Source organism: Nannospalax galili, unplaced genomic scaffold (genome assembly GCF_000622305.1).
Source record: "Nannospalax galili isolate Female #2095 unplaced genomic scaffold, S.galili_v1.0 scaffold577, whole genome shotgun sequence".
Classification (NCBI taxonomy): domain Eukaryota; kingdom Metazoa; phylum Chordata; class Mammalia; order Rodentia; family Spalacidae; genus Nannospalax; species Nannospalax galili.
Genome location: NW_008340387.1, coordinates 1,186,963 through 1,200,073, shown reverse-complemented (window position 1 = coordinate 1,200,073; position 13,111 = coordinate 1,186,963). Strand labels below are relative to the sequence as shown.

The window sequence follows — 13,111 nt, the reverse complement described above, 5'->3', positions numbered from 1 at the left end:
TTAAACTTTAAACTGTGAACTTAGAAACTTACATCCACTTGTGAAAGAGATGTACTCTTGCTCTGGAGTGTGTTACTGAATATATTATTTCTGTAATGAAATGCTTCTTCTAATTATGTAGTTATTAAAAATTAAAAAAAAGAATATTAGCCCTAATGCTGAGTGTGGTGGCCCACGTCTTTAATCCTAGCACTCAGGAGGCAGAGACAGGTGGATTTCTGTGAGATCAAGGCCAGCCTGGTCTATGTAGTGAGTTCTAGGCAGGCCTGGACTATGGGAGACCCTGTCAAAAAAATTAGCCCTTTATCTATATAATTAAGATGTTTGTCTCATTTGGTCGAGGTTGTCCTTAAGTTTCTCAGACATTCTTTTTTATGGCTCCTTTCTGTTCATACTACACTTCCTCATTTCAATACGATAGAAATATTAACTCATATTTTCTTCAAGGATGTCTCTGTTTTCATTTTTATATCAAATATTTGATCTATGAAATAAGTGAGGGAAGTATCTAGCTTTCCCTTTTCACTAATTTCAATAAACATGTTTCCACAACATTGACTGAACAAACCATCTTCTTGCCATTGATTTGAAATGTCACCTTGACAATGGCTTGTATTCATTTTCTATACATTCTTAGATCCATTTCTGGACTCTAATCTGTTTCTCTCATTAGTCTCTTTATCCCAGCACCAGGTACACTCTGTTTTGTGTAATTTCATAATCAATTTAAATATCTTCTGGAGCAAGCTCTTTTCATAAATCATGATCTCAACACTACATTTTCCTGGAATTTTTCAGGTGATTAGTACATCATAGTATTAGCATATACTATAGAATATGCTAATAGTATAGTATATGGCTCTAATGAAACCCAGCTATTCTAAAATGTCTTAAATGGTTCACTCTCAAAACATCATTCAAGATCTTTAAAATTACTAGCCTGATATATTTAATGGATCATCTAAAGCTGAAACATCAAGCCAAAAATTTTTCTGAAAACAAAAAACAGGAACTGAATTATGCTATGCTTTAAGTATACTACTGTTTTAAATATACAATGAGGCAAACTCTTAGTTAAAAGCAAAGAGCTTATCAACTACTCTGGAAGTTTCAAGTAGAAGCTCAGAACCTAGTATCAATGCAATGGCTCATTAACATACATTCTACCATCTGGCTTGGGGTTTTAAAAAAATTTATGAACAGAAGAGTATGATTGATTTAAATGTATAGTCTTTCATTGAATGTGTCAAGGTTGAAGTAGAAGGTTGGGTAAAGCAAAAACCAAACAAGCAATCACATAACAACAAAGTAACACTAAAAGCAGTTTTTGCTGTTGGAGTCACACTTTTATATGGTTTCTTCATTGAAAAAGAAAAAAAATGAAAAAGAAAAGTCACTAGTGGTATTTTTATTTAATAGAAATAAAGCATCTAGAGCAAAATTAGTGTTCTTTTCAGGCAACATGGAGGAGAAGCTTAGATGGGGGAGAAAATGAGAGGCTTTCTGGAGAATCCAGAAGGTATCCTAAACTGAGAAAGGTTTGAGTTTAGGAGCTTCCCAGGCTCAGAATCATGATATTCAAGCTAGAGCATGTCCAAAGAATCTTCTCAAACTTTTAGATCTTTTGCTTGGCCTTCTATCTTTGCCCATCTCACCCCTATCTAATGACTAATACTCAGAAAAAAAATACACTTTTCTCTGAAAAACCTTCTGACTTCTCCTGTCTCCCACAACATGCTATTTATACCTTTCATACTCACCACATCTTGTCACTGTAACAAGCTATTTAATCTCTTAATGGATAGGATTTTTTATTCCCTTTCAATCATCACTGTTTAACATAGTGTCTGAAACTCAATAGAGGCTCAATAAAAAAGTTTTAGAATGAATGAAAGGAAAAAAGAAACACACACATCCTATCTCTGTTCTAGACTAGTAACATCACATGCAAGACTTTAAGTTTGGTCTGACAGACTCTAGATATATACATCAGAATCAAAATGGTGACCTTGTGCTAAAGAGATGCAAAAGATGTCACCAGAAGATCAATCATTAAAAGAAAATCATTAAGCATGAATAAGAAAGCAAAACCTCAGAACCATTTCCTCAACCATTCATCTAATGATTATTTACTGTATGGCTCTGGGTGCTGAAGATACAACCATGGTCAAAATATTGTCCTTGTTCTCATGAGCTTCAGTCTAGTGAGGGACAGAAACTAAATGGTTCACTGCTGAATGGTGTGGTAAGGGGTACAGAGGGTGCTGAAGAGCTAGAGTGCTCTGACTCCATTTTGGCCAGCTTCTTTAGACAAGCCCAGACAAGCTCAGACACATTGTACATGTAAAAGCCTTATAAGGTATGAACAAAAACTTCTGGCTCTAAAAGATATTAGTCAGTACATTCCAATGCCCTGAAGACAGCCCCTACCAATCAAGACTTCCCCCGTACACAGGATATGGGGACATCCAATTATTTTAAAAAGATGCTTGGCATGTGTGGGTTTCTGTGGAGTGCCCCAATAAAAGCTCTTGTCTGCTATTGTTCGGGGCCAGACTCCATCTTTGGCTTGTGAAGTCTGTGCCCAGCTAGCTGCCATTTGGTTGTTGTCTTTTTTTTACTTTAAATTCTTGAATAAACTTTTTGTATAATCTTTTTGGGTATCTGTGGGAATTATTCTCGATTCTCGAAACTTAACAGTGCTATGCAGCACCTGGAGAGTATATGGCAGGCTTTCCAGAGGAAGTAAGTTTCAGACTCCTAAGTATAAAAGGATAATCAGGTGTCGATGAGAAAGCAAACTATTTCAGACAGAAAGAAAATCATGTACAAAGTCTTCAAGCTGTAAAAAAAGTTGTTTTAAAAAATTGGGTTTTTTTGGCACAGCTGTTGGGTGGGGTTCAAGAAAAAGTTTAAAAAGAGGGTTATAGAGAGAGGCAGTATTTAGGTATCAGAACACCCTCTACATCATATGTGATGGCTAATATTGATTGTCAATCTGATAGGATCTAGAATCACCATGGAAACAGGCCTCTGTGCATGTCTGTAAAGGAGTATCTAGACTAGGCTAGTTGAAGTGGGAAGACCCAGTTTAGATGTGTGTCACCATTCCTGGGCTGGGGTTCCAGACTGCATAAAATGAGAAAAGTAGCTGAGCACAGGCTCCTTTGCCTCCTGACTGCAGGTACAGTGTGACCAAGCTGCCTCAAGACCCTGTCACTATGATTACCTTGTCCTGTACCCAGAAACTGCAAACCAAAAAAACTCTTAAGCTGCTTTTGTCACTTGTTTCGCTGCAGCAGCAAGATAAGTAACTAGTATACTATGCTAGCAAGAAGCAGAACGTTGATGGATTTAGGGTGCGATCATTTTGGTACAGTGTTAAAAATATACTGGGAGGAATAAAGCTAGAGGCTGGAAGACTAGGTAGGAAGCTATGCCAAAATTCTAGGTGTGGAATTAGGAAGGTTCTAGTGACTGGAGCTAGGAAAATGGCAGAGCAGCAAGGAGAAGGCAGTCCCCAGAACTGTTTTCCAATAACCAGAGGACTGACTTTTCCATGTGGCCATGAAAGTTAGAATGTGGTTAACATAAATTACAAAGAAACACATTTGGCTCAATAGATGTCTATTTTCCTGAAGAGGCTGTTAAGTTTCTAGCAATCTGAGGTATTCAAGACAAAATATTTGATAAAATATTTTAAATGTCAAATTTTGAAATGCTAGGCCAAAACAAGTAGTGATAATTAGTACTGTTTTTATCAAACCCAGTGCCTTGAGCTTGCTAGGCAAATACTCTACCACTGAGCTATAGCTCCAGCCCTCCAACACAATTATTTTAAGGTCCAGAATGAAAGTTCCAGAAGTCTTCTACTCTCTATTCTCAATGGGTAAAATAAAGTATGTTAGCCTTAACATATCAGAGGATGTATCTCTGCTACCAGTTATGCTCCTGAGGAAAACTGTACTTTCAAATTTTTAACTCCCTTGCTCACTGATATTCTTCTTGTAAAATAAGTTCCAAAACTTCCTGTCAACAAATCAATTGTTTACACTATGCCTAAGGCTATCACTGAACTACAACTGTTGTTATGATTCATATTAGCAACAACACAAAGATCAGCAGCAGATACAACTGTCTTCCCTTTGCCTGATCATGTTAGATTGGCTCTGTATCTCTCATGTTCATTACAACCTGTCAAGTAAGTTTCATGTTCATTTTAAAGATGAGGAAATAGGTCATGTTAATTTGCCTGAAGTTATAAAACTGATGAAGAGGGAGTAAGAATTGAACCAATTCTGTCTGACTCTAATGCCCATGCTTTCCCACTTATACATTAGCACCTTAGAAAGCTTGAGGAAAAAATTTTTTTATTCAGACAGGGTCTTCCTGTAGCCCCAGCTGGTGTGGAACTTGCTATGTAAACCAGGCTGGCCTCCATCTCACAGAGATCCCCCTGCTTCTGCCTCCTGAGTGCTGGGATTAAAGGCATGTGCTACCACACCTGGCTTGCTTGAGAAATTTTTAGAGAATAAAAGTAATAACTATCATTTGTTTATCAAGCCTCAGGTGTTTTTACCTTCATTATTTCACCTCAACAATTTGCCCAGCTCACATTCATGCTTCACTTCAAAGAATATCAGATTTGACTTAATATAAAGTCTAAGTATAGATGCTGAGCAGAATTATAAAAAATTCTTAACAGTTTAAAAGTATATGTGAGCTTTTATGATGTTTTCACATTCGATAACTCATGTAATCTTCCCACCTTGTGAAATAGGCAGGTGGAGATTATGATTCTCATTTTACTAATCAGAAAACTAAGGATCAGAGTTTACAAAGTGGCTAAGTGACAGAGCAAGCTCTCAATGACCCAGGAATTGTCTGACTCCTAGTCTAGTTTTCTATTTTACTTTCTGAATCGGGACTGACAGAAAGGATAGGAAGAAAAGGCAAGAGGAAGGAAGTAGATGGTGACTATAACACAGCGGGAACATGGAATTATAAAAACAAATACATCAAAATATTTAGCAAAAATTGAGAACGATATGAGGATATCAACATTTATGTTAATATAGACTCCAGACACTGACTGATGTTTATGTAGAAATCTGATGGCTGATTGAGAAAGGTTAGTTTCATTCCTCAAATCCTTGTCCTGAAGTACACTAGGAAATCCAAATGCAGTACCAGTCTGACTTGTTACTTGAAAATATCTCAGTTTTTATGTAGTTTATAAATTTAGGATACCTTTACATTTAATTTCAGTTCAATGTATCTTACAAATAACTTTACCTGAGAAAATATCATCAAGTGTTGTCTTATGAGCAATGGGGATTTGTTTTAGTTTTGGACTTGGTGAATTAAGAAGTTACGTTCAGTTTGGTTCAGTTTCCTTTCTTGCCTGTACCCTATATAATTAACCATACCCCTTCCCTTTCTGTTAGGTTGGTCTATGGGCTCCTGAGAAGTAGGACTTGATGGGACAGCTGAGACGAATTACACAGGCAATCAGGCAGACCAGAGCACAGGGTTCCCTGTATTATAAAACAAAGACACATGGAGTTCTTTTCCTAGTGGATTAAAACTACTTACAATCAAACCCCTGGTTTAGTAATTCCCCTTATTTAACAGAACAAGAAAAAAAAGTCTTACCTAGCTCCAGGATGTCAGCAGTTTCTATTAAAGAAACAAAAACATAGGTCATTATGACAAACATAACAGAATGACAGAAAGGTGAAGTTCTGTTTGTGTAGTCCAATTATCTCATTTAAAAAATATTTTATTTATTTTTTATGTGTATGCATGTATTGCCTGCATGTAGGTGAGTGTACCCGTGTCGTGCAATTCCCACGAACAAAAGAGGTGGTCGGATCCCCTGGAACTGGAGTTACGGACAGTTGTTAGCTGCCATGTGGGTGCTGGGATTCAAACCCAGGTCTTCTACAGGTGTTCTTAACTGCTGAGCCATCTCTCCAGCCCCAATTATCTCATTTTTAAAAAACAGAATTGTTAGTAATCGTAGAAGTATACTGCTCAATTTTGCCTTCTTCCTGAGCTTAAGTAAGTAAAAACCATGGAAATGCAGAGGCTGAACAACTATGCCCACAGCTTTGGAACTAATTTGGGATTCTTGATAATCAGAATCTAGGTTTCCTGATTTTCAGCTCAAAACAAAATACATTGCTATTGACAGATACCTCTATAAATGACAATATTAGTTTTTATTTAATGAATTAATTGTAAATACAGACCTCTAAGAACAAATATATTATGGCAAGAGATACCAAATAGAATTTTTCATGTTAAAATAGTTTTTCTTACCGTGATACTGAGATGCAGACACTGACAGGTGACCATATTTGTGTTTTCTCATATCATTCCAGTCTATTACTGCAGAAAGAGAGAAAAGTCATAAGAAAAGAAAACACAAGATTTAATACTTGTGGCAGTCTGCCAGAATAGTACTTAATAAAGAAATTCACTTCTGAGCTTTTTTTCTAAGGAAATAACCCAAATACAGAAAAAAGCATTCTTTTAAAAGTTTTAGTATTGTTTCTAATAACAGAAAAAGATGAGCGGGAACACCCAAAACCTTCAAAACAGACGTTGACTAAGATTCGGTTGTATAATCACTTGGCAAAGTATTATGCAGCTGTTAAATTTTTTCAAAGGCTAAAAAACAGGGAGAAATGTTAAATTATGAGATTACTAGGTAAAATGTGCAAATATGAATTATATTCATGGAATAATCACAACTATGTAAAAAACTAAACATAAGCAGCATCCCTGTGGGAAAACTGTACCATTCAAAACTTCATATTAAGTCCCTCAGAGTGTGACTGTATTTGGTTATTAAGTTGTCCCTAATCCAATATGATTGGTAACTTTGAAACAAGAACTTGGCTAAGGGCGTGACTTAGTGATAGAGCACTTGCTTAGCACTCAGGAGACCCTGGGTCCAAACTCCAGAACTTTAAAAAAAGAGGAAATTTAGAAACAGCCAGAGCCAGAGCCAAAAGGTGATATAAAGACAGAGGGAGCAGATGACCCTCTGTATACCAAGGACAAAAAGCCGCTGAGAAAAGTAACACCGCCAACACCTTGAACTTGGATTTTTCATCTTCCAGAACTGTCACAAAATAAATTTCTATTGTTTCAACAACTAAGTTTGTGGTCTTTGTTATGTCTACCCTAAAAAACAAACAGAATCCCCCAAATTAACATTAGAAAAAAGGGTTGTAGTAGGCACAGCAAACACAATTATTATCTTTGCATGGTAACATAGTACTGAGGCCTCCTCACTTTCAATTTCTCTAATTTTATGTTTTCAAGTACATGTTCTCTAAGGAGGACACATTACTTATATAAAATTATTTTTCTTCATTATCTAGATTCATTTCCAACTCAACCACTTCTCCACCATCAATCATTCATGAGGTATTCAATTCTCTTCTCACTTAGCTCAAATTCAATGGTCTTTCATTACAATCACCCTGGTGAAGAATCTTAACTCTTTCGCACCTTTGGGGGTCAAGCATACCTAGAAAAGCCTTAATTCAAACTCTGGTTAAAGCTAGCATCAGTTTATACTGTGTCTGCCCAGCAGCTCAGTCCTGAAGAAAACAGATGCAAGCTTTACTAGTCTCACTTTTAAACACACAGTCACAATTCTCAGGTGCCACTTATCACTATCCAGAAATCACACCACATTTTATGTTGGCTTTTCTTTCTCCTAAAATTCCAACTATTCCCTCTTCCAACGCCTCTCTTTCAGGAAGACCTTCAATTCAGGATTCAATGAGAATCAAAAACAAGAGCGGGAATACTTGTAGTCATTTCACGAAGGCAGTCTTGATGTGCAGTGGTGTACCTCAGGGTGCAGTGCAGCAGCAGATGCTCAATCTGATGAATTAATCTTTGCATGTATCATTTTTCTGTCTTCTCTACTGTAACTTTGCATGAAGTATCTGGGTTTTTGTTTGTTTGTTTTTGGTGTTTTTGAGGCAGGGTCTCCCTGTAGCCCCAGTTGGCCTAGAACTCACTATGTATACCAGGCTGGTCTTGAACTCACAGAGGCCTGCCTCTGCCTCCCACTTGTTGGGACTAAAGGCATGCGCCAGTATGCCCAGCTGAAGTATCTGTTTTAATAAAAGCCAGCCCATCGTGTTTACTCCAGATCCTATCAACTTCATACTCTCAAGGACTTTATTCTCTCTCTCTCTCTCTCTCTCTCTCTCTCTCTCTCTCTCTCCACCTCTCTCTCCCTCTTTCTCTTTTCTCCTTTTGTTCTTTCCTTCCTTCCTTTCTTTTGGAGACAGGGTCTTACTATGTATGTACCTCTGGCAGGCCTGGAAATCACTATGTAGACCAGGCTGGCCTCAAACTCACAGAGCTCCACCTGCCTCTGTCTCCTGAGTGATGGGATTAGAGGTGTGCATCACCACATCTGGCAAGCATCCCCTTTCTTTTTAAAAAAATATTTAGTATTTTTATTTTATGTGCACCGTGTCATGAAATGCCCATGGAGGACAGAAGAGTCTGTTGGATCCCCTGGAACTGGAGTTATGGACAGTTGTTAGCTGCCATGGGATTCAAACCTGAGTCTTCTGCAAGAACAACCAGTGTTCTTAACCGCTAAGCCATCTCTCCAGCCCCAAGTATCCCCTTTCTAATCAATCACCTGCACCAGCATTCTTACTCCTCCATTATTTCTTATTTAAAAGTCCTTTAAAGGACTGGTAATATAGTTCAGTGCTATAGAGCTTGCTTATAAGGCCCTAAGTTCAATTTCCAGCATCACAAAAACCAACCAACCAAAAAACATAAGGAATTATGTGGACTGGCAGAAATGTAAACTGGCACAACTACAATGGAAATTAGTACCTCAAAAAATTAAGAAACGAGAACTACTATATGACCTAGCTATATCACCATAGATACTCAATGGAATCTAATTCACCACAGAGACATCTGACATTTATGCTTATAGTGCAGCTATTCACAACAGGCCTATGTGCCCATCAATGGGTGAGTGGATAAAGAAACTACAGTATATATGCATAATGGAATCTCGTTAAGACAAAATTAGTGTTTAGAGGAAAATGAGTGGAACTTGAGATCTATATGTTAGGTGAAATAAGATTCTGAAAGACAAATACATATTTTCTCTCATATGCAGAATCTAGATTTTTGTAAAGGGGAAAAAAGATATGAAAGTGGGAGGGAGGTTATTTGGAAAAAGGAAGGGAACTAGTAGTAGAGGAAAAGGGGACAAGAGAGGGTGATGGGAGGTGAATATGACAAAAGTATATGTATTAAGATGTCATAGTTTAATCCATTATTCTCTATAATTAACACAATACATGCATATACACAAAATAAAAATAATAAATATTATAAAAACACACATAATTAAATTTTAATTTAAGAAGAAGTTTTGGTAAAACATTTCCCAGGTATTCCCCTAGCCCCTCTCTTGTCTGCACTTATCTCCCACACTACTTCTCCCATTGCTATGCTCTCTTTCACAGGAAAACTTGAGTTCTCTATGATACTATTTCCTCATTTTGACACATCAGCTCCCCATTCAAATAAGGTGTTTCTGCTCACCATTCTATTGAGCTTCGTATTTCTGGGACTGGCCTCTACTCAGAATCTCATGTTCACAGGTGCAACTACCTAGATTAGGTTGAGGTGGCACCTCAATTGGGTGAGATCATTCCAAGGGCAGATGTCAACATGGACTGTATAAAAAGGAGAAAGCAAATGTACCACAGCACTAACCTTTCCTTGTCCCCAACTGTTAATGCAATGCTTCTTACTCCTGCCACCATGCCTGCCCTTCCATGATGGACTGTAACTCTCAAACTGTGAGCCAAAACAAACTCTTCTGTTGCTTTTGTCAAGTATTTTGTCATAACTACAAGAAAAGTAACTAATACAGCTCCTTCTTAGTCTTTAGTTGGGTGTATTAGCTAACATAAACCATGCAAATTGCTTTGAGGTTCAAGCTATAGAAAAGCAATATATCTGTTTTAATAAAATATAAGAACTAACCTAGGAGGTTGCGGTAGATTTAACACTGCAACCAGAGAATAAAGACAGACACAGGACTAGCTCTCTCTCTCAGCATTCATCCCTTCTCTCCATTATCATACTGCATCTCCTTTCCCTCCCTGTAAAAGCCATTTGTGCCTGAGTTCCCTAAGATGGGTCTTTGAGGATGATGGCCCCTCCATCTTTGGGGTGGGGTCCCATCCTTCAGTAAAGCTGATTCCCTCCCATTAACTTTCTTTTCCAGAATCTTGACAGCAGCCTGATACTAGGTCTAATAGCAGTCTTATGTTCAGACAGGAGGAGGAATGCTTCCAGCAAATGCTGTAACAATAACTCCATTGAATGGAAGTTGAAACTGTTGTATATGGTTTCCCTATGCCTCTGAGTCAACAGCAGGACACATAATTTGTAATCCTCCAGGAGGATTCAAAACAAAACATTGGTAAAAGGGGAAAAGTTAAAACTGGAAGACACATCCATCCCAAGACATGCACAAAGCACAACAAAGAAACACGAAGGCTCTTGAGACAAGAACCCCACACCACATCTGTCATCTCAACTCCCCAGTGATAGAAACCACAGACATGCAGACAGCAGAAAGGCTGGGGAAAGCAGTCAGTCCTACTTTTAAAATGGAACAATGGGACTCAAATTGGCAGACTAACAAAGTGAGGAAATCAATTCTGAAGTGAATAAAACAGGCAGTAACTTGGGAAGAGCAATTGAAAAAAGTCAGGTAAAAATTCATCAAGGACACTGAAAAGAACCAAACAATTTTAGAAATCAAAGTATCATTCAGTCAAAACACATAGCAGAAAAGCATCACCACAGATATGATCAAGAAGAATGAATTTCAAGGATAGAGGACAAAGTCAAGACAATAATACATTCACATGTATATAAAGAAAAATAATTAAAGAACATGACCAAAACTTCCAAGAAGTCTAGGATACATATCAAAGACCAAACCAAAGAATCCAAAGGATAGAGAGAGATGGGATAAAGTCAAAAGGCATAAAAAAATGTATTCAATGAAATTAGAGAGAATTTTCCAAACCCAGAGAAAGAAATGAATGCCCAAACACAAGAACTCCAAATAGATGTGACCATAAGAGAACCTCTCCATGACATCACAGTCATGAAGAAAATATGCTAAATAATACTAAAAGCTGTAAGAGAAAAACACTAACTCACATACAAAGGCAGAAACATAAGAATGACATGAGAGCTTTCATCAGCAATCCTAAAAGCCAGGAAAGCATGGAATGATGTATTTCAAATCCTAGAAGTAAATAATTGCCAATTAAACTGCTATACCCAGCAAAGTTTTCTCTTAAAATTGGTGGAGAAATAAGGGCATTTCAAGACAATCAGGAATTAAGAAAATTCATAGCAACCAAGCCAGCACTACGAAAAGGTTTTAAATGAATACTATACATGGAAGAAGACAGTTTAGTGAGTTATAGAGATAGATGGTAGTGATGGTTGCACAACAATATTAATGTCCTTCTGAACATTCTAAACAGAAATGCCATTGAACTGTCTACTTAAAATTAGCTAACATGGAGGATTAGGAGCATACCTCAGGTGTAAAGAACTTACTTGGCATGTGTGGGTCCTTGGGTTGGTCCCTAGCACCAATAAATAAACAGTAAGTTTTATATTATGTATATTTTGCTACAATTTAAAATTTAGTTTTAAAAATGAAATCACGCTCACCTGCCTCTGCTTCTCTGGACTGCACAACCTGCAAGGCTCTCTCCCTGGAGGCCTCTGGGTCTGGTCCCGCCCTCACCCCCTCTGCTTCACTGGGCTGCACAGACTGCCAGCCGCTTTCCTGGGTGCCGGGGCTGACTTCTCAGCCCGGGGCCACCACTGCTTCCTGATCCCTTGCATCCAGATGGACCCAGGTCCTTCTGGAGGTCCCCGGGAGCCCTCGGGCCTGATCCCGCCCTCAACTCCCTTTGTGTCCCTGGGCCTACATGACCCGCCAGCCTCTCTCCTGGGTAAGGTGATTGTGCCCTCCTTGTGCCTTGACTCCCCTAGCCTCATTCACCCTCCCATCTCCTCCACCCCCTCTCTCTTCCTGACCTGCGTGCTGTCCCATTCCTTCTTTTGGTGCCCCTGACGCTGGGGGAACCACCACTGCTTCCTGATCCTTTGCATCCAGACCAACCCAGTTCCTTCTTGCGGTCCCCAAGAGCCCTCTGGGCCCGGTCCCACCATCACCTCCCTCTGCTTTCCTGGACTGCATAACCCCCCAGCCTCTTTACTGGACACTGGGGCTGACCTTTCATCCTGATCCTTTGCATCCAGAACAACCCAGTTCCTTAGTGCAGTCCCCAGAAGCCCTTGGGGGCTATTCCTGCACCAATCTCCATTTCATCTCTAGGTGGCACGGCCACCAGCTGCCCCAAGACGAGCATCTTTCCTGGGCACGGCTCCCAGGCCAGCCCAAGTCCCAAATTCCTGAGGCCAAAATCTTTCCTGGAGGGATCCAGACCTTAGGAGAAAGCCTGAGAGCATCTGATCCTCATCTGACTTGGGCCTCTGTGGGAAATCCTGAAGACAAAAGCAATCTGGCCACTCCAATATAAAATCAAAAGAGAACTGGAAGCTTAGAGGAACCAGCTTTTCATGCCGAAAAAGTAAACCAAAAACACACATAAAGTTTACAAAAAGAAGCAGACCCAAACTTGAAGGCTTGAGTCTCACACAAGAATCAGAAACTAAAAAAGAAATTCACATGTCAAAATCACAGAGAAAAAATAATAACACGAAAACCCAAAAAAACATATCCCCACCAAATACCAATACTCGTCTAGAGGAGTACAGTGAGAACCCCCTAGAGATAATGCAGGACATGGAACTCAAAAGAACAATTATAAACACGATACAAGAATTCAGTGAATTTAAAGAACACAAAGAAATCAAAGAACTGAAGGAAGATAGGGAAAAACTTCTCAGTGAATTCAGAGCTAGATATGTTGAAGACTACTCAGGCTGAAATGAAGAAGGAAGTGAAACACTCAATAAAAACCAATTAGAAACA

General features: G+C 38.7%; 1 protein-coding gene across 5 annotated transcripts in view; it reads right to left on the bottom strand.

Annotated features, from left to right (window-relative positions):
• The window catches only part of Scmh1 (Scm polycomb group protein homolog 1), a 165,810-nt gene that overhangs the window by 135,533 nt on the left and 17,166 nt on the right, over nt 1-13,111 (bottom strand). For all 5 annotated transcript variants that reach the window (XM_008835423.3, XM_029564641.1, XM_029564639.1 and 2 more), the window contains 2 exons: nt 6,325-6,393; nt 5,656-5,679 (listed from right to left, as the gene is read on the bottom strand). The gene's annotated coding sequence lies outside the window, so the exon portion shown is untranslated. The remainder of the gene's footprint in view (nt 1-5,655; nt 5,680-6,324; nt 6,394-13,111) is intronic.